Here is a 23480-nt window from a genome sequence, read left to right as displayed (position 1 = left end):
TCCCCAAAGTTATGGACGTGACAAGCACATAGCGGCACGCACGTGCGGGCAAGCGATCAAATTTTTGGAAGCCGCAGCTGCATGCGTACTCACGGTACCGTGTCTGCGCATCCAACTCAAAATCCTCATGTTAAGAGTCTCTGTTGTCCCAGTTCTCCACAGGTCAATGGTAAAGCTTGACTGTCATCTTCCGGGAAAGTAAACAATGAAACACCGGCCGTGTTTGTGTTGCTGAAGTCGGCTGCAATACATCGCTTCCCACCTACAGCTTTCTTCTTTGCTGTCTTCATTGTTCATTGAACAAATTGCAAAAGATTCACCAACACAGATGTCCAGAATACTGTGGAATTTTGCGATGAAAACAGACGACTAAATAGCTGGCCACCATGCTGTCCCAAAATGTCCTCTACAATCCGTGACATCACGCGCTGATGTCATCATACCAAGACGTTTTCAGCAGGATATTTCGCGCAAAATTTAAAATTGCACTTTAGTAAGCTAACCCGGCCGTATTGGCATGTGTTGCAATGTTAAGATTTCCTCATTGATGTATAAACTATCAGACTGCGTGGTCGGTAGTAGTGGGTTTCAGTAGGCCTTTAAATGTGTGGACAATGCTGAAGAAACAAGTCCATGTCAGAAATCAACACATTTAGCTGAACTGCACCAATTTTGTCAAGAGGAGTGGTCAAAAATGTAACCAGAAGCTTGCTAGAATCTTGTGGATGGCTACCAAAAGCGCCTTTTTGCAGGGACATGTAAGAAAATATTAATATTGCTGTATGTATACTTTTGACCCAGCAGATTTGGTCACATTTTCAGTAGACTCATAATAAATTCTTAAAAGAATCAAACTTCATGAATGTTTTTTGTGACCAACAAGTATGTGCTCCAATCACTCTATCACAAAACAATAATGATTGGAAACTCAAGACAGCCATGACATTATGTTCTTTACAAGTGCATGTACACTTTTGACCACGACGGTACATGCCTCTGCTGAGTTAATTTCTGTCCGTGACAACTTTTGAAGTCGTTCATATGTTTTTTTTAGACGGCCAGCAAAAAAGTAACTGAAAGGCTGCAGGAAAGATGACAGATGGCGGACAAAATGAAACTCACCGAGGACAAAGTAGGAGAGACACAGAGGGAGGAGGCTAAGGCAAGTAAATAATGATAGGCACGTTGTAATGGGAGATTGACACAGTACTGAGAGAGGAGAGGAATATTGGCTAAGACAGTGATGGGCAAAAAGAAAAAGAAGAGAGAGGGAGAGTCGTCTCACTTAAGTGGTTTGTATTTTCCCTCGTTCAATATCGCACTGGCAACGCTCACGTGCAACGTTTGTGTCTTTCTCATACTTACAGGTATAAGGAATATTGCTATGTGTACACATCATTTAGAATATGTTCCCTTTGCAGGTCAATTCTGTTTTATTTGTGTTGCCCGTATGTACCTTGTATCAGATTGTTTCATGTTAGTGTGAACAGTACAATTCTGCATTTTTTTCAAATCACCCATGCCTCTTTGGCTATGTTCACACTAGGGTTGTACGGTATACCGGTATTAGTATAGAACCGCGATACTAATGAGTCATATTCAGTACTATACCGCCATAGAAGTACTGAAACAGGCTTGTAGGGATGAAATAGCCCTAAGTGTTTTTTCCTGACCTAACGTATATTCCGCTCTACCCCGATATTGAGCACTGTATAAGCGATCAACTACAAAAACCTCAACTATGTATATGTACATATATATATATATATATATATATATATATATATATATATATACGTATATATAGCGATAAACTACAAAAACCTCAACTATATATACGTGTATATATATATATATACATATATATATATATATATATATATGTATATATATACGTGTGTATATATATATATATATATATATATATATATATATATATATATATATATATATATATATATATATATAGCGATAAACTACAAAAACCTCAACTATATATACGTATATATATATATATATATATATATATATATATATATACGTATATATATATATATATATATATATATATATATATATATATATATATATATAGCGATAAACTACAAAAACCTCAACTATATATACGTATATATATATATATATATATATATATATATATATATATACGTATATATAGCGATAAACTACAAAAACCTCAACTATATATACGTATATATATATATATATATATATATATATATATATATATATATATATATATATATATATATATATATATATATATATATATATATATGTATATATATATGTATATGTATATATATATATATATATATACGTATATATATGTATTCCAGGATGTCAATAAGAGGAATGCATAGATGTGTACTGAGCTTTTAAGGTAAAAAAAAATACTTCCCATTGTACCACGACATAAAAAGTGTAATGAGGTTTCATATGATCAGCATTTTATTGTTCGGCTGGAATGTAATTACAGGCCACTTAAGCCACAAGCTGCGAATTCAACCCTGCAGGACATTTCACTTCTATTTTACATCTACTTACTTCTGATCAAGTTTGAATGGCCAATGAATTTATTACGGTAATGAGGAGCCTGACTTCCACATTTGTGTTACAATAGCAATGTGAAGGTTGCTATTTTATATCGCTGACGTTCCTTTGCAAGGTTAGGAGTAATGATGAGCGGATCTATACTGGAACATATCGATATACAGGCTCTAATATCGATCCTCCAATCAAAATATCGACACTTTTGATATTTTAGTTCAGGAGTGTCCAAACTTTTTTCCACCAAGGGCCGCATATTGAAAAGTCAAAGTATGCAGGAGCCATATTTATATTTTTTCATTAAAATAATTGCTAAAAACAGATATTGTGTCAGCTTGTATTATAGGTGACTAAGTATATTAATAATAATTATTAGTTAGAACATTTCAGCTTTTCCTCATATTACATTCAGATTTGTTTGCTCTTTTTTTCTTACATTTGCTATTATTTTTTCCCCATATAATAATTAAATAAAAATAATAATACAAGTGTATAACTTAGTGTGTCAAAAATGCTGCCTGTAAAAAAATATTAATGTTCAATTTGACATTTAAATGTGTTTATTATGGCTGTTTTAGTTTTTCAAATGATTTCATAAGTTAGTATTATTTTATTTTGTAATTAACTAACTGAACTTTGTTTATGTTTTAAGTATATTTTTTTTTTTTTTGAGAATTTCTACAAATTTAGATCAGGCATGTCTGAAAAGTCAAAGTATGCGGGAGCCATATTTATATTTTTTCATTTCAAAAAAATGCTAAAAACAGATATGGTGTCAGCTTGTATAATAATTATTATTAGTTAGAACATTTCAACTTTTCCTCATATTACGCTCTAAATTTTTTTGCTCTTTCTTTCTTACATTTACTATTATTTTTTTTCCCCATGTTATAATTGAATAAAGATAATAATACAGTTGTTCAACTGCATAGTTTAATGTGTCAAAAATTATGCCTGTACAAAAATATCAATGTTCAGTTTGACATTTAACAGTGTTTATTATGGTTGTTGTATTTTTTCAAATGATTTCATAAGTTAGTATTATTTTGTTTGTTAACTTTGTTTATATTTTAAGTATATTTTATTTACATCTTGAGACCTTCTAAAATTTTAGATCAGGCATCTCTATTGAAAAATCAAGTATGGTGGCGGCTTTTTTTGTATATGCAGTCGTGGTCAGAAGTTTACATACACTTGTAAAGAACATAATGTCATGGCTGTCTTGAGTGTCCAATAATTTCTACAACTCTTATTTCTTTGTGATAGAGTGTTTGGAGCACATACTTGTTGGTCATCTGACATCACATGAACAAATATAAGACCTTCTGGAAGAAAGTTCTGTGGTCAGATGAAACAGAAATTGAGCTGTTTGGCCACAATACCCAGCAATATGTTTAAAGGAGAAAAGGTGAGGCCTTTAATCTCAGGAACACCACACCTACCGCCAAGCATGGTGGTGGTAGTATTATGCTCTGGGCCTGTTTTGTTGCCAATGGAACTGGTGCTTTACAGAGAGTAAATGAGACAATGAAAAATGAGGATTACCTCCAAACTCTTCAGGACAACCTAAAATCATCAGCCCGGAGGTTGGGTCTTGGGCACAGTCGGGTGTTCCAACAGGACAATGAACCCAAACACACGTCAAAAGTGGTAAAGGAACGACCTAATAAGGCTAGAATTAAGGTTTTAGAATGGCCTTCCCAAAGTCCTGACTTAAACATGTGGACAATGCTGAAGAAACAAGTCCAAGTCAGAAAACCAACAAATTTAGCTGAACTGCACCAATTTTGTCAAGAGGAGTGGTCAAAAATTCAACCAGAATCGTGTGGATGGCTACCAAAAGCGCCTTATTGCAGTGAAACTTGCCAAGGGACATGTAACCAAATATTAACATTGCTGTATGTATACTTTTGACCCAGCAGATTTTCAGTAGACCCATAATAAATTCATAAACGGACAAAACTTCATCAATGTTTTTTTGTGACCAACAAGTATGTGCTCCAATCACACTATCACAAAAAACATAAGAGTTGCAGAAATTATTGGAAACTCAATAAAGCCATGACATGATGTTCTTCACAAGTGTACGTAAACTTTTGACCACGACTGTATTTTCTTTAAATGCTAAAATCAGATATTTTACATATTTAAAGACAAAACATTGTGTTATAGGTGATGCAGTATATTATTATTATGAATTAATTTAAAAAAATGTCAGCTTTTTCTTATTAAATTGCAATGTTTTTATACTTTTTCTTACATTTTTTTTTTTTTTACATGAATAAGTTATTATTGGAAAAATACACAACTTTTAAAATTTTAACAGACACAAATTGTCGGATCAATATCGCCGATACCAGCCTGAATGTTACATGCTGCCGGATCGAAAAGAAAACCGGTGGTATGGCACATCCCTGGTTAGGAGACATATTCTCAGATGTGCCCGTTTTTTAATAACACTCCAAAAGCACACACTGAAAAAAATATGCACACACACACACACACTTTCGTACTACACACTTCTGAATCCCCTCGACCTTCGCTAATGCGGGGTGTGTTTGGAAGGCGGGAATGCACACACTGGCGCCTTTCACCTTAAGGCGGAGAGGGCACACTTATTTATCACTCCGCTTAGCTCTGCGGTTCCCCCGACCTACACACACACACACACACACACACACACACACACACACACACACACACACAAGCAGGTATACAGGACACAAAATGGTGGAAAGAAGAGTAGAAAGGGAGATACCCTGTAATGTTAGGATTCTTTGCAGAGAAGATGAAAGAAGGAAGATCAAACATCCGCTGGTACGTGATACAGAAAATGTCATCCCTCCCCTGACACACACACACACACACACACACACACACACACACAAACATAGAAAGCAAACCCAGACAGACGTTTAAATTCCCACATGCATTAAAGCAAAGATGTCCATATGCCGAGTGCGTCCGTGCACTGGATAATATCCTCCATCTTCTCTTTAGAGTAATTAATCATAAACAGCTGAAAATAACTTAAAAGCACAACCATCTTTCCTTTCCCTTTAAAGTACCTATAGGGATGCGAAGAAGGACCAAAACAAGGTCAGGGCATTATTTAAATCGGTTCCTCAATTACACGCGGCCCTTTTTTTAGATAAGGATAAACATGACCTACTGCAACCTTTAGGATGATACAAATCAGCAGCTGATGGCCACTGATAAGATGCTTCCTTCTCCTCATCATGTTATGCTAATGTGGAAAAACTCTTGTTCACTTGCCACTCAAATGGCATTTATTTCACCTGCTTTTTTTTTTTTAACCTCTTAAGGCCCAAGCTGTTTGTTTACAAGCATTTTTTATTTCTCTTTGCTATTTGGGCTTATTGGACGCTAATTAGAATAAAAAGTAAAAATCATCTTTTAATATGATGTACTTAGTCCATAAGTACACAAATGTGTACTTCATGTAAAGTGACATGCATATTTTTATTTTTACACTTTTTTTTTCCAACTTGTGACACCAGTAGAAAGCAGTATAAGTGTCCATATGTCGGCATAAGACCCCAATTAAAAATAGGAGCTAAAAGGTGCTGTCCACACATGTGGCCACTAAGGCCTTTAGAGCAGTGGTTCTTAACCGAGGTTCGGTGAGTCGGTCTCAGGGGTTCGGCGGAGCTTTCGCCGCGGAGGGCAAGACACACCCAACTCATCGTGTCAATTCGTGATGACATGGCCATCACGGCAGATGATGATGTTGCGGCTGGCTACGGGGTGTTAGCCAATGGCTTTGGCTGGGGGGCGGGACTTCCGGGGAAGTTAGGGAAGTGACTTTGTTGATAGGAAGTGGGGGTTCGAGTTTTGCCGGGAAAGAGGAGAGACGCACATTGGAGCTGTCGTGTGGTTAAAGGCCTACTGAAATGCGATTTTCTTATTCAAACGGGGATAGCAGGTCCATTCTATGTGTCATACTTGATCATTTCGCGATATTGCCATATTTTTGCTGAAAGGATTTAGTAGAGAACATCGACGATAAAGTTCGCAACTTTTGGTCGCTGATAAAAAAGCCTTACCTGTACCGGAAGTAGCAGACGAGTAGCGTGACGTCACATGTTGTGGAGCTCCTCACATCTGCACATTGTTTACAATCATGGCCACCAGCAGCGAGAGCGATTCGGACCAAGAAAGCGACGATTTCCCCATTAATTTGAGCGAGGATGAAAGATTTGTGGATGAGGAAAGTGAGAGTGAAGGACTAGATGCCCGGCAAAATTCAGCCTTCAACTCGACGAGTCCACAGACGCTTCTAATCTAAGCCAGCTTGCTGTTTTTGTGCGCTATGTGAAAGACGACATGATGAAATAATAATTTTTATTTTGTAAGCCTCTTACAACAACAATTAAGGTAGTCGATGTGAAGAAGCTTGTGGATGACTTCTTCAGAGACAACAATCTTTCCTGGGATAGGGTTTCTGCAGTTTGTACGGACGGAGCTCCAGTCATGCCGGGAAGAAAGTCTGGTTTTAGCGGGCTAGTAAAAGCCGATGCACCACACATCATTGTTACGCATTGTATTCTGCACAGGCATGTGTTGGCAACAAAAACCTTGCCTCCAAAAATGGCAGAAGTATTAAAAACTGTAGTGGAATGTGTGAACCATGTGCGAAATAGTGCTCTGAGGCACCGCATCTTCAGAGAGCTGTGTAAAGAAATGGGCTCTGAATTCGAGGTAGTTCTGTACCATTCTAATGTTCGGTGGTTATCCCGGGGACAGGTACTGAATGGTGTTTTTGCCATGTGTGTGGAATTAGCCCTGTTTTTGCAAGAGCACCAACATTGCAGATTGCTTCAAAAATTCTGAGTTCATTCTCATTTTAGCATACATGGCTGATATATTCGCAGCTCTCAATCAGCAGATGCAGGGTGGTAGAGTCAACATCATGGAAGCGGAAGAAAACCTGAAGGTTTTTCAATACTGCCAACTACTCTGGTTTTCCCGTAATTAGTACGGTTTTCATCAACCTATTCCGGGTTACAGTTGCAGTGATAAAAAATACGTTTTTTCATTAATTAAAAAAAAATATTTTTTTTAAAGTTTTATTCACAAAATCGCGTAACAACAATGACAATCGACACTGCTTCCCGTAACTTCCTATCGAGCCATTCCGAATGCCATGCGCGAGGCTATTTATAGCACCGCTGCCAAGCACGAGGCACCAGTTGTCATTGTTTCCAAACGAGCGAACGATCATGGAATAAGTCGGAGAAAAATCGCAAACGAGTCTTAAACCGAAAAGAAAACTGCAGTCATTCCGTGAAGAATATTCAAAAGCCTATCCGGGAATAATTATCCGTTCCAAAAAGGGTGAAAACTACGCGAATTGCACCTTGTGCAGACACGATTTTTCGATCGGACACGGAGGAATTAGTGATGTAAAAGACCACGTTGGGACAAAAAAACACAAGTCTAATGCCGTTGCTAGCGATACAAGTGGAAAACTTTCAACGTTTTTCGTCGCCCAAACAGATTCTTTGGATGTGATAAATGCCAAAGTTTTATTTACGGAGGCAATAATTGAGCATGGATTTCCAATCGCACTGGCTGATCACATGGGCACAAGGCAGTAGATTATACAAGCTTGGACAGAAAGTTAATAATGACACCAATTTTTTTTTTTATGGAATTGTTTAGTACTGTTTTACCATTTGTTTACTGTAAAAAGTGTTTATACTGTTTATACTTTCAATTAACAAATTGAAGTCTTGTGAAAGGTTCACAGGATAACTGGCATTAACTGTCAAAATAATTTCAAACTATTGAAGTTAGCTTACAGAATAAACATGTCAATCAACCCATATGATTTTTGCTGTAATATTTTTGTTTTGAAAAGTCACTGTGACTGATAGAAAAGTGATGGTTTTAGCAACATTTTAACCTGTCTGAATGCTAATAATCATTTTGCGTCGGGGGGCTTCGCCCCCTGAACCCCCCACCAGGACTTTGTCCTGGACCTACCGGGGCCTGCGGCCCCTGGACCCTGGCTACTAGGTTTTTCTGATTTCAAAAGTTGGCAGGTATGGTTTTTCCAAAAAAAGCTACCGTTATGGAAACGACGAACAGAGAACGATAACTTCGCAAACTTTCCCCTTCTGGACGACTGTGTAAGTAAGATCAAAGATGTGTCTGGATACGGAGACATTTCTGTACCCATGGAACTGAAGCAAACAATTGCTACGCACTTAGATGAGCTTGCAAAGTCTCTCGACGGATACTTCACTACAAGAGAGTCATATCCAGCATGGGTGAGACAGCCGTTCACGTTTGCTGATCAGACAGCAGATGTCAATGATGAATACCTCATTGAAATTCAGCAGAGCCAGGTTCAACAGCAACTCTGCAGAACAACAACGCTCTCAACGTTTTGGTGTCAGCAAATGGAAAAGTATCCAGTTATTGCTAAGAAAGCCCTGGAGTTTTTTTATACCATTTGTTACAACATATCTTTGCGAGCAATCATTTTTGAGGATGCTGGACATACAAACGAAGAAAAGGAACAGACTTTGCTGTGAGAATGACATGAGAGTGGCACTTGTCAAGGTGAAGCCACACATATCTGAACTGGTCTCTCAAAGGCAACAGCAGAAGTCAGACTGATTTGCAGGTGTGCAATTTGTTGTGAGTTCATGCACTGTGTTGGTATTGTTCTGTGAAAAAGGTGATTTTCATGCACGGTTCATTTTGTGCTCCAGTAAAAAAAACATATACCTATGTCTTGAATTTGAAAAAAATCCCATTTTATTTTTCACTAGAGAAGGGTTCGGTGAATGCGCATATGGAACTGGTGGGGTTCGGTACCTCCAATAAGGTTAAGAACCACTGCTTTAGAGGTTTTAAAGGGAAATCATAAGAGACACTTTTTTTATTTGGTAACCCCAAAAAAAAAATACAAAGAAAAATAAAAAATAATAAATTTTTCGAAAAAATACAAAAATTATTATAAAAATAAATAAAAAAAACGTTACAAAAGAAAAATACAAATGAAATAAGAAATTAAAACAGTCAGCTCCACCTTGTGTCACTTCTTCCACCCCCGTCCTTGCACGCTACACCGCTACAACAAAGATGACGGGGAGAAGACGCTGTCGAAAGTGAGCCACGTAAATAAGACCGCCCACAAAACGACGCATCCGGAAGCGACTGTCAGAAAGCAGCTTGAAAATGATCTGTAAAACATAATCTATGCAACTTTTTGACCAAAGAACCACCTGTAGAGGGAGATGTAGCCAGTGCTGCCTGCAGGAGCAAAAGTCACCGCCTCTGTCCATGGTGCTGAGGACAGAGCACCATCAGACGGGGGCGTGGCAGTGCTGACGGCGAGACACAGCAGGCAGGTGTTTGATTTCACAGGTGCTACGTGTTAATCTAATCATCTGTTGTCTTTAACAGTAAGCGGCCGGGAGCAGGAGGAGGAAGAGGATACGGACATGACTGAAAAGTCACGTTCTACTAGGAGAGAAAACCATTAAAAACCTTGTGCACCTGCACGCTTGGCTCTGGTGCCGTGTCTGACAGTGGGACCGCCAGGAAGCGACTTCCACACCACCATTACATGTTATGTAGACCACAAGGAAGTGTTTTTAATTTAGAAAAAAAAATATATATATATATATATATATGACTCCTATAATGCGCCTTATAATCCGGTGCGCCTTTTGTATGAAAAAAGATCAAAAATAGACCATTAATCGACAGTGCACCTTATAACCCGGTGCACACTATGATCCAGAAAATACGGTACGTTCTTTTGCTATTTGCGAATTCACGCTGCTTATGCCCAGCGTGAGTATCGACATTTTGAAGTTGTTAAAGCTGCACAGCTTTTTCCGTGCACCTTCAAGCTGCACGTCTTTTTGTTTGTTGGCTTATTACATGGAATAAGACTCGCTTCTGCCGCCTCCTCGCCTCTTTCGGCCGCATGGTGAGAAACACAACAATCGCCACGACGTCAGCAAAGGTCTTATTTAACAAGTTTATTTAATATTTTTGAACAGTAACACTGTATATAAGGACATAAACACTGTAATTTAATTAAGTCATTATTTGGTGTACGACTAGATCAGGGGTGTCAAACGTACGGCCCGTGGGCCGGATCAGGCCCGCAAACAGGTTTTATCCGATGAGTTTGCTAAGTACAAAAATTAACCTGAAATTTTTTCATTAAAGAAACAGCTGTTCTAAATGCGTCCACTGGATGTCGCAATAGCAATTTTTTGTATCTTTGTAGATGATGCTACATATGTACAAAATAAACCACATGATGTTAGCACATCAGTTGAGGAAAATGATCAAACTACATAAACAACATCCTGTAATTTGATTTTGATATATTGTTTTTATCTTGATAGATTGAAAATTAACACCAATAAGTTGACTGATGAACATTATCACATAATTTATTCAGAAAATATAAATAACGACAAATAAAGTATATATATTCTTAATCGCAACATGTAAGTGTAGAAAAAACAACAACAACATTATAATTTGTACAATTTCAGAATGTGCTTGTTTTATTTTTAAACAAAATAAAACAATCTAAAGTTTTCTTTATCTTTAAGTTATCGCGCCGTGATTTCACCAGTCCGGCCCACTTGGGAGTAGATTGTTTCTCCATGTGGCCCCCGATCTGATATGAGTTTGACACCCCTGAGATAGAGAATAACACGAAACGACTAAAATAAAATTAAAAATCCATCCATCCCATCCATTTTCTACCGCTTATTCCCTTTGGGGTCGCGGGGGGCGCTGGAGCCTATCTCAGCTACAATCGGGCGGAAGGCGGGGTACACCCTGGACAAGTCGCCACCTCATCGCAGGGCCAACACAGATAGACAGGCCAACAATGAGGTGGCAACTTGTCCAGGGTGCACACCGCCTTCCGCCCGATTGTAGCTGAGATAGGCTCCAGCGACCCCAAAGGGAATAAGCGGTAGAAAATGGATGGGATGGATGGATTTTTTATTTTATTTTAGTCGTTTCGTGTGACACCCCTGAGATAGAGAATAACACGAAACGACTAAAATAAAATTAAAAATCCATCCATCCCATCCATTTTCTACCGCTTATTCCCTTTGGGGTCACGGGGGGCGCTGGAGCCTATCTCAGCTACAATCGGGCGGAAGGCGGGGTACACCCTGGACAAGTCGCCACCTCATCGTGAGATAGAGAATAACACGAAACGACTAAAATAAAATTAAAAATAATAAAAAAAATAAAAAACAAACATACAGAGAAGTGTCACTGAATAATAACAAACACAAAGTTAATTGTCATTAGTGAGTGTCACATTTATCCTAAAGTGTCTTTAATTTAGCTATATAACTCATCATACTGCCCCAGGTCAGGTCAAATTGTTTCGGTGTACCCCTCAGATTATATTTAATTTCCTCTAACTCTAAGAAAAACATGAGGTCCTTAAACCATAGGGAGGCCTTGGGGGCCAACTGTGATCTCCACTCCAATAAAACCCTTCTACAAGTTATTGATGATGCAAAGGCGATATTTTGCCTGCTTTTCAACAAAAAAAAAAAGTATGTAATCACGCTGGCAACACCCGTGACAAGCGTCGTAGAAAATGGGCGGAGGGATTATGAGCGTGCTTTGTTGGCATCATGTATCTGTCTCATTCATTTACTGCAGTGCAACACAATTCCCATTAATGTTGGTTTGTTTGTGAGTATGACCAACTGATGAATTTTACCCAAAGGCTTCCTTTGCTAAGATGTGAATGAGTCACTGCAACGCTGTGCCCCCCCCCCCCCCCCCCCCCATGCATGAATGTGTGAGTGTATGTTCCAAGACACGCCTCGGTAATCTAAAGATCACAGACAATAATTTATGGTGAGTGTCTTACATTTTGAATGTGCTTGAGGGGTGCATTATCCACTTTAGTCTGCTCACAACAATGCACTATGCAGGCACAATGCAGCTACATAGCAACATGCACGCGCCTCACTAAAACCTGTGCAGACATAAAACTTGCAGACACTGCGAGTACAGTATGAAGGGGATTCATGTACAGTCGCAATCAAAAGTTTACATACACTTGTAAAGAACATAATGTCATGGCTGTCTTGAGTTTCCAATAATTTCTACAACTCTTATTTTTTTGTGATAAAGTGATTGGAGCACATACTTGTTGGTGACAAAAAAACATTCATGAAGTTTGGTTCTTTTATGAATTTATTATGCCATACTTGCCAACCTTGAGACCTCCGATTTCGGGAGGTGGGGGACAGGGGGCGGGGCGGGGACGTGGTTGGTGGCGGGGCGTGGTTGGGGGAATGGTTAAGAGGGGAGGAGTATATTTACAGCTAGGATTCACCAAGTCAAGTATTATATATATATATATATATATATATATATATATATATATATATATATATAAGAAATACTAAGTCAAGTATTTCATATATATATATATATATATATATATATATATATATATATATATATATATATATATATATATATATATATATATATATAAAATAAATACTTGAATTTCAGTGTTCATTTATTTACACATATACACACACATAACACTCATCTACTCATTGTTGAGTTAAGAGTTGAATTGTCCATCCTTGTTCTATTTGTCACTATTTTTCTAACCATGCTGAACGCCCTCACTGATGATGCATTGCTGTGTGGCACGCAAAAAGTGCTTTCATCAAATGCACTAGATGGCAGTATTGTCCTGTTTAAGAGTGTCACAACATTGCTGATTACGTCAGACGAATTGCTTTACGGTAGACGAAAAGGTGACTGCTGTTGTTGTGTGTTGTTACCATGCTGGGAGGACGTTAATGAAACTGCCTAACAATAAACCCACATAAGAAACCAAGAACTCGCCCTCCATCATTCTACAGTTATAACGTGATTGGGCAGGTACGCCGTTTGTATTGTGTGCCTGAATTTCGGGAGATTTTCGGGAGAAAATTTGTCCCGGGAGGTTTTCGGGAGAGGCGCTGAATTTCGGGAGTCTCCCGGAAAATCCGGGAGGGTTGGCAAGTATGTATTATGGGTCTACAGAAAATGTGACAAAATGTACTGGGTCAAAAGTATACATACAGAATTTGTTAATATTTGCTTACATGTCCCTTGGCAAGTTTCACTGCAATAAGGCGCTTTTGGTAGCCATCCACAAGCTTTTGGTTGAATTTTTGACCACTCCTCTTGACAAAATTGGTACAGTTCAGCTAAATGAGTTGATTTTCTGACATGGACTTGTTTTTTCAGCATTTCAGGACTTTTTTCAGCATTTCAGGACTTTGGGAAGGCCATTCTAAAACCTTAATTCTAGCCTGATTTAGCCATTCCTTTACCACTTTTGACGAGTGTTTGGGGTCGCCCAAGACCCAACCTCCGGGCTGATGATTTTAGGTTGTCCTGAAGAATTTGGAGGTAATCCTCCTTTTTCATTGTCCCATTTACTTTCTGTAAAGCACCAGTTCCATTGGCAGCAAAACAGGCTCAGAGCATAATACTACCACCACCATGCTTGACGGTGGACATGGTGTTCCTGGGATTAAAGGCCTGACATTTTCTCCTCCAAACATATTGCTGGGTATTGTGGCTAAACAGCTCAATGTTTGTTTCATCTGACATCACATGGACAAAGATAAGACCTTCTGGAGGAAATTTCTGTGGTCAGATGAAATACAAATTGAGAAAGTATGTGCTCCAATCACTCTATCACAAAAAAATAAGAGTTGTAGAAATTATTGGAAACTCAAGACAGCCATGATATTATGTTCTTTACAAGTGTATGCAAACTTTTGATCGCAATTGTATGTATATACAGTATATATATATATATATATATATATATATATATATATATATATATATATATATATATATTTACAGTGTACGTATATATTTAGTACCGTATTTTCGCACCTGCCGAAAATGCATGATAAAAAAGGAAAAAAACATATATAAGTAGCACTGGAGCCCGGCCAAACTATGAAAAAAACTGCGACTTATAGTCCGAAAAATACGGTAGTTGTTGACAAAAATTTCAGGATCTCTAGAAGTTAACTTTCAAGATGTAGAAAAAACTTCTTTTGGCATTTTTGTGTGTCTTGAATGAGTTTTTAGTCATCTTCAGTTGGGAAATGATACGTAATTCTAGCCTGATGTAGCCATTTCTTTACCTCACCTTTTTTCCACTTAAATAAGACCACCCACAAAACAATACCTCCGGAAGCGACTGTAAAACATTAATCCATGCAACTTTTGGACAAAATAACCACCATTACATATTATGTAGACCACAAGGAAGTGTTTTCAATTTAGAAAAAAATAAATAATAATATGACTCCTTTAATACGCCCTATAATCCGGTGCGCCTTATATATGAAAAAAGATTGAAAATAGACCATTCGTCGGCGGTGCGCCTTATAATCCGGTGCGCCCTACGGTTAGGAAAATACGGTAATTTTTTTTTTGTCCCACATTCCGCAGGCCAAGGGTGATCCGTGTCACCTTCAAGTGTTCCAACGAAGTCGTGACAAATGAGCACACAGCAGTAGTGGAGTCAGAGTGGTCTCGAAAGGTCACACGTCCAAAGAATGGAGCTGCTCAACCCATCAGTGTCATTTTCTGTCATTTAAGTGCCAAAAATCCTTGCTCTCCTCCAACATATGCATCTGAAACACTTCAGAACATCGATAGACTGCATTGACCTTTAATTCTGGGAAGAGCCATTTGGACCACATTCCTGTGTAAGGTACGACAAGAAAGAGTTGATGTACACTACTTGTGTCTCGTAGGATGTTTTTTTTGTGTAAATTAACAACAAACCATCTCTAGAATACGTAGGCAATACAATTTCATATCAAGCACCCTGTCATTCATTAACAAAGAAAGTGTAAAAACTGACATACTCCTATATCTTTCTGTTTGCATTGGGATCGAAACTTTAAAAAAAATAAAAATAGTTCAATATGAATTCATGATTTAGATCAGGGGTTTAACGTCTAAGTCAGGCCTCCCTTAGGACATACCAGAGGATTTTCAAAGGAGAAAAATAAAACAAATTTTTTTTCCAATCCGCTAAGATGATTTCAGTTATGTCGAAGTCATAAAAAAAATAACAGTTTTTTAGTTGCCATGGTGAACGAGTAAATGCCACCAAATATACTCTAGAAAAACATCTTTTGCGGAGAAAAGGGAACCCTCAACTGTGTTGTGTCCGTCACTGTGCCACACTTGGATTCGATTACAACAATGCTTTCCAACCTTGTTTTGAGCCAATTGCACACAAGGAAAAATGACATACCGTATTTTTCAGACTATAAGGCGCGCTAAATATCCTCAAGTTTTCTCAAAAATCGCCTTATAATCATGTGTGCAAAATGTACGGAATAATTCTGGTTGTGCTTACCGACCTCGAAACAATTATATTTGGTACATGGTGTAATGATAAGTGTGACCGGTAGATGGCAGTCACACATAAGAGATACGTGTAAACTGCAATATGACGCCAGTAATCAACACCAAAACTTTAGATGTTCCATTGAAAATAAAGAACATTACACACGGCACTCAAAAATGTGTCAAAATGTTTTAGTACGACTGTGAAGCCGCACCGCTTGATGGATTGTCGGCCCATTACGGCTACCGTAGTCAGAGATACAAGTATTACTATGGTGTGTGTATAAGGACCGCAAAATGGCACCCATTACCAGACATATTATCTGGCGTTTTTGTTCCACAATATTATGCAAAACAAACTTTTCTAACCTTCTGGTACCTGCTGATGTTTATTTGAGATCTGCATAAGTCCTAAAAAAATGTGTGCACATCTGGTCATCTTCTTGTTATGGGACATTCACCCTCTGCTGTTGCTATTTCTAATATAAAGTAGCGCAAAGTTCGAACTTATATTTCGCTATGGAAGCGCTAAAAACTACCGGTGTAGTGAGTTTACATTATTCACCCAAGGAACTTTAGCTATTAGAGAGTTCCGGTCGGACGGGTTTCCACGGGACACATTTCCGGCGTTGTTGTTGCACTAGTGAGCCACGGATGAGGAGATATTGCTCTGTTATTGATTTAACATTCCTCTTGTGTTAGCTTTCTGTTACCATCTCTTATGTTAACGGGTCGGTTTTGACCCATGTCTTAAATCAGCTGTAAAATACACTAAAAACAATTATCTATCATCCAATTTGTTTCTCATCTCTTGGTTACCTTGTTAGGCTTCCTTATACATGAAAATATTGGTTTGAATATTTTTGGTGTGGGCCATTGGGCCTTTTGTTTTGTCAGTATACCCCTCGATTTCAAATTAAAAAATGGTAAAATGAACCTCAAGAGAATCGTATAAATAAATAAAAGGTTGTTGTGTTACCTGACTATTATTGAGGGGTATTAGAACACATCTCTTAAATACATTTGTTTGATTTATTTTTTCATTTTAATAATTTTAACTAAAGTAACATCTATGGTGTTACGGGTCAATGTCGACCCATATATATTCACTTCAAGAAAAAGGCTAAAAAGTTTTTTTTTTCAGCAACAGAACTTTAATACAAACACAAAATGAAAAGCAGAACAAGTCATAACACAAAATATAGATTTGCAAGGTCAAACAAACAACAACCAATCAAGCAAATCAAGTTAAGTTCAAGTTCAAGTTCAAGTACCAATGATTGTCACACACACACTAGGTGCGGCAAAATGATTCTCTGCATTTGACCCATCACCCTTGATCACCCCCTGGGAGGTGAGGGGAGCAGTGAACAGCAGCGGTGGCCGCGCCTGGGAATCATTTTTGGTGATTTAACCCCCAATTCCAACCCTTGATATTGAGTGCCAAGCAAGGAGGTAATGGGTCTCATTTTTATTGTCTTTGGTATGACTCGGCCGGGGTTTGAACTCACAACCTACCGATCTAAAGTACCAATGATTGTCACACACACACTAGGTGTGGTGAAATGTGTCCTCTGCATTTGACCCATCACCCTTGTTCACCCCCTGGGAGGTGAGGAGAGCAGTGGGCAGCAGCGGTGCCGCGCCCGGTAATCATTTTTGGTGATTTAACCCCCAATTCCAACCCTTGATGCTGAGTGCCAAGCAGGGTGGTAATGGGTCCCATTGTTATAGTCTTTAGTATGACCTCCTCATCAGACTCATCAGATGTGTCTGTGTCTTCTGGATAATACTCCACATTGTCTTCCTCTTAGAAATCTGTTCATCGTATCACTATGCTGCTCTGTGTCCTCTCCCTCATTTTCACCAAAAAATATTATCCTGAACTCCTCACTGTAAATCTTTTTTTCATTTTTGCATGCTGCAAATTGGAGATGTGCACTGTGCAAGTCACCAACTCTATACTGAATTGACATCACATGTCTGGACATGCCTGTCTTTGTTTGTTTGTGTACTGGATAACAAGGTAAAATGAGAATCCCCTAAAGCTCACATGATTGGTAGAGGAGCTGGCTGTCAGTGTGTTCAATTTTGGCTCAAATTATTGCTTTATTATCTTTTTTTTATAATTGGGTCGAAACCGACCCTAAAGACACCAAGGTCATAATTTCAATCAGAGCATTTTATAATTTAGTGAAAAAAAAAAAAAAAGTTTTATTTTGTTGAAATAGAGGTTCCTGACAAAGTCAGAAAGCCTTGATGCAAAAAAAATACATTTATGTGGTTCTTTTATGCATTCAGAAACGAAAACGGGTCGGTGCCGACCCTAACACAAGACGAAGGTTAAGTAAAGTCTGAATGTCATTGAAACAGTTAGCTCCATCTTTTGAAACTTCTTCCGCTCTTGTCCTTGCACGCTACAACAAAGATGACGGGGAGAAGACGCTGCCGAAGGTGAGCCACATAAATAAGACCGCCCACAAAATGGCAACTAGAAGCGTCTGTCAGAAAGCGGCTTGAAGATGATCTGTAAAACATAATCTATGCAACCTTTTGACCAAAGAACCGCCGTTACATGTTAACATCTACTGGTCACACTTACCATTTCACCATGTACCAAATAAAATAGCTTCGAGGTCAGTAAGCACAACCAAAATGATCCCGTACATTAGGCGCACCGGGTCATAAGGCGCACTTTCGGGGATGGATTTTAAGTGTGTCTTATTGTCCAAAAAATACGGTAACATTTTTTTTTGTTTAGCTCAAAATAACAAATGCAACATAATTAAAACGTGAAGTTGCATATGATCCTGGAAGATACCCTGCCACATGGGACAATGATAACATTTCGGGAAATTTGCCATTATATATATATTTTTGTATCAATGACAGAACAGGAAGGGGCTGGGAATACATTTTTACATGGCTTGTTTAGTGCTTTTATGATGTTTTGAGTGACGTGCGGTGAGGTTGATGGCTGGTGAGGCACTGACTTCATCACAGTCAGATTTGCAAACATATGAACCCTAAAAAGTATCTTATTCACCATTTGATTGGCAGCAGTTAACGGGTTATGTTTAAAAGCTCATACCAGCATTCTTCCCTGCTTGGCACTCAGCATCAAGGGTTGGAATTGGGGGTTAAATCACCAGTGGGCAGTGGCGCTGCTGCTGCCCACTGCTCCCCTCACCTCCCAGGGGGTGAGCAAGGGGATGGGTCAACTGCAGTGGACACATTTCACCACACCTAGTGTGTGTGTGACAATCATTGGTACTTTAACTTAACTTTAACTTTACACATACAAACTGTAGCACACAGAAAAGCACATTTAATTATTATTTTTTTTATTATGGTCTTAACTTTACTTATAAATGAAGTCCATGCGCAGCTACTTTTGAACAAAAGCATCAATAACTTGTTTATAGAAGTCTTCCTTATCTTTCTTCAGTTTTAAAAGTCAAACTCTCTGTCTCGATGGAGATCTTCCTTTAATTATTACCTCCTGCTTCGATTGAAAGTCCAGTTTAGAAAACTGTTTTATTTTAGATATGTAATCCTCCATGTTAATAGTCCAGGCGAGAGGAAAAAATAAATGATCGCTAACTGTTGCCGCTTGTTGTCACTTCTTCTGCAGCCGAGTAGTCGCAGAAATGCTCCCTGGGATCACTACTGCCCTCTACCACCAGGAGGCGGGATTACTGCGAGCCTCACACAGTGCGTCTTCGCAGCCGTTTTATGATTGCTCAGCACAAGAAATACGTTACACACATACAGTTGCTGAAAAAATACACTGTATATTTTATACTTTAGCTCACTAAACTATGGAAATGTATAATATAATTCATATAGCAAAACGGTCTCACTGCACAGCAGGCCAGCAGTTAGCCGAGTCATTGTGCAATCCATGTTGAGGCACTGAGTGACGTGCCTCAACTGGGTGCTGACTCACCGCAAGTCTCTTCTCAGTATTTGAACGGCAAATGTGAAAATTCTGCGATTTTGAATAAAAAATAATCTAAAACTGGTGTAGTTAAATGGAAAATAACTTCATAGTATAATCACCGGATACATATAACAATTTAATTATTTTATTTTATTTTTAAAATTGTTTTCTTTCCATGATGGCACGTGAGGCCCCGCCTCACCTGCCTCCCCTGACTGCACGTCCCTGGTTTTTACCCTGTGGCACTTTAAGATGTGTTGTTCAAATGTAAAGTACAATACAAATAAAATGTGTCATTATTATTTCCAGTACATGAAGCGCTCTGTCATTCTTTAATTAACATTTTGTATCGGCTTACTCGCGCAAAAACGGATCCGGCCTCGCACACGAGACTAATTTTACAATATTGGATATCAGGTTGAGCCCTTAGAGATGATCACACTCAGCATTATGCGGAAACGTTAATCCTTGCCTTTTTGTTGCCATTTAATATTATAACATGCTCTTGCTGAAGCATCATTACATCACAGCTGGCTTCAACTCCCACCAGCCATCAATCACTTCAAACTGAGCGAGGTGGGGGGGAGCGTATGAGTGGGGGGAAGGGAGGAAGCAATAGTTTATAGCACCCTTTTTTTTATAATTGTTGAGGCTGGTAAGTAAAAGGATTGCGGCGGTTGAAAAAAAAATCAGCATTTGAGAAGTCGCTGTATAACGAGGTCGATCCGATGTAAAATGGAGGTTTTGGCCTGGTGGCGATGAAGTGAGGATGAGGTCGAGGAAGGACGAAGTTGAGAACATGAGGACGTAGGTGAGTAGGCTGCTGGAAGACGAAGAGTGTTAGGAGATCTGGCTTTGGGGAGAATGAAGAAATCAATGACGTGAAAGGCGGAGTGATGATTGGTCGGGAAAGAAAGTGAGACACGGCGGCGGCGGCCCGGCCGCGGAAATGTACGGATAGTGTCGGATAATTGGATCAAGGAAAAGATGTTTTCAACTCTACGGCGCTGTGAGTGTGTCTTTATGTGGAGGTGCGGAGCAACCGCTGCAGGAAGGAGTGAAGCAATAAGCTGTAAATCCTCACCTGTCAAAAATAATAGGGGGAAGGATGCTTTAAGGAAAGACGAAGGGGGGGAAAAAAAAGGGACAGAGGTCACAAAGTGAGGTTAAGAATGAAGCTGAGCTGAGGAGGCATCATTGGAGGAAAAAATGGTAGTCTGTAAGGAGAAAACACTGACTAAACAAGAACAGAGAGGACAACAAAGCAAGGATGCACTATGAGGAAATGGGCACCATTAAAGATCAACTCATCATTTAATTGTTTTTTTTAATGGAATGGGAGGATCTCTCTCGGTATGTTTTGAACTCCTGTTTGAATGCTAGTGTTGTATTGAGCAAAAAATAATGCAGCTTGGAGCATGGAGGCGTGGATGTATCAAACTAATTTTAGATTGGGAGCCACATAGAGAAAAAATCTATATAATAATATACGGCGACTTATCCAGGGCGTGCCCTGCCTTCCGCCCGAGTGCAGTTGGGTTAGGCTCCAACAATCCCTGTGACCCCGAAAAGAACAAGCGGTAGAAAATGGATGGATGGATATCGTTTCCACATTAAGATATAGATTTCACTTTTAGATTTAACATTGAGATTTAACATTCAGATTTATCATTTGGATGTAATTTCAACATTTAAATGTTACATTTAGATATAGATTCATCATTTAGATCGAATGGATTTAACATTCATATTGAACATTTGGATTGCAATTCAACATTTAGATTGTACATTTAATTTCTACCTCAAATATGAAGAAAATGCGCTAAATGTGAGAAAAGAAAGCTGAAATTAATATTTAAATATACGGCGACTTGTCCAGGGCGTGCCCCGCCTTCCGCCCGAGTGCAGTTGGGTTAGGCTCCAACAATCCCTGTGACCCCGAAAAGAACAAGCGGTAGAAAATGGATGGATGGATATCGTTTCCACATTAAGATATAGATTTCACTTTTAGATTTAAATTTAACATTTAGATTTATCATTCAGATTTATCATTTGGATGTCATTTCAACATTTAAATATTACATTTAGATATATATTCATCATTTAGATCGAATGGATTTAACATTCAGATTGAACATTTGGATTGCAATTCAACATTTAGATTGTACATTTGATTTCTACCTCAAATATGAAGAAAATGCGCTAAATGTGAGAAAGGAAAGCTAAAATGAATATTTAAAAATATGGCGAATTGTCCAGGGTGAACCCGGCCTTGCCGTTGGGATAGGCCCCAGCACCCCCCACCACCCCGAAAGGGACAAGCGGTAGAAAATAGATGAATGGATATCATTTCCACATTAAGATATAGATTTAACTTTTAGATTTAAATTTAACATTTCGATTTAACATTCAGATTTATCATTTGGATGTAATTTCAACATTTAAATGTTACATTTAAATATGAATTTAACATTCAGATTGAACATTTTGATTTCAATTCAACATTTAGATTGTACATTTGATTTCTACCTCAAATATGAAGAAAATGCGCTAAATGTGAGAAAAGAAAGCTGAAATGAATATTTAAATATACGGCGACTTTTCCAGGGTGTACCCCGCCTTGCCGTTGGGATAGGCTCCAGCACCCCCCACGACCCCGAAAGGGACAAGCGGTAGAAAATGGATGAATGGATATCGTTTCCACATTAAGATATAGATTTCACTTTTAGATTTAAATTTAACATTTCGATTTAACATTCAGATTTATCATTTGTATGTAATTTCAACATTTAAATGTTACATTTAGATATAGATTCATCATTTAGATCAAATGGATTTAACATTCATATTGAACATTTGGATTGCAATTCAACATTTAGATTGTACATTTAATTTCTACCTCAAATATGAAGAAAATGCGCTAAATGTGAGAAAAGAAAGCTGAAATGAATATTTAAATATACGACGACTTTTCCAGGGTGTACACCGCCTTCCGCTTGAGTGCCGTTGGGTTAGGCTCCAACAATCCCTGTGACCCTAAAAGAACAAGCGGTAGAAAATGGATGGATGGATATCGTTTCCACATTAAGATATAGATTTCACTTTTAGATGTACATTTAACATTTAGATATAACATTCAGATTAATAATTTGGATGTAATTTCAACATTTAAATGTTACATTATATATAGATTTAACATTTAGATTTAATTAATTTAATATTTAGATTGAACATTTGGATTTCAATTCAACATTTAGATTGTACATTTGATTTCTACCTCAAATATGAAGAAAATGCGCTAAATGTGAGAAAAGAAAGCTGAAATGAATATTTAAATATACGGCGACTTGTCCAGGGTGTACCCCTGCCTTCCGCCCGAGTGCAGTTAGGTTTGGCTCCAGCAATCCCTGCGACCTCGAAAGGGACAAGCGGTAGAAAATGGATGGATGGATATCGTTTCCACATTAAGATATAGATTTAACTTTTAGATTTAAATTTAACATTTAGATTTAACATTCAAGATTTATCA

General features: G+C 38.2%; 1 protein-coding gene across 1 annotated transcript in view; it reads right to left on the bottom strand.

Annotated features, from left to right (window-relative positions):
• Nucleotides 1–23480, bottom strand: part of LOC133570123 (zeta-sarcoglycan) — a 783896-nt gene that overhangs the window by 577478 nt on the left and 182938 nt on the right. The window lies entirely within an intron of this gene.

The sequence above is a fragment of the Nerophis lumbriciformis genome, linkage group LG27, assembly GCF_033978685.3.
Source record: "Nerophis lumbriciformis linkage group LG27, RoL_Nlum_v2.1, whole genome shotgun sequence".
Lineage (NCBI taxonomy): Eukaryota > Metazoa > Chordata > Actinopteri > Syngnathiformes > Syngnathidae > Nerophis > Nerophis lumbriciformis.
This window is presented reverse-complemented; position numbering and strand designations above follow the sequence as displayed.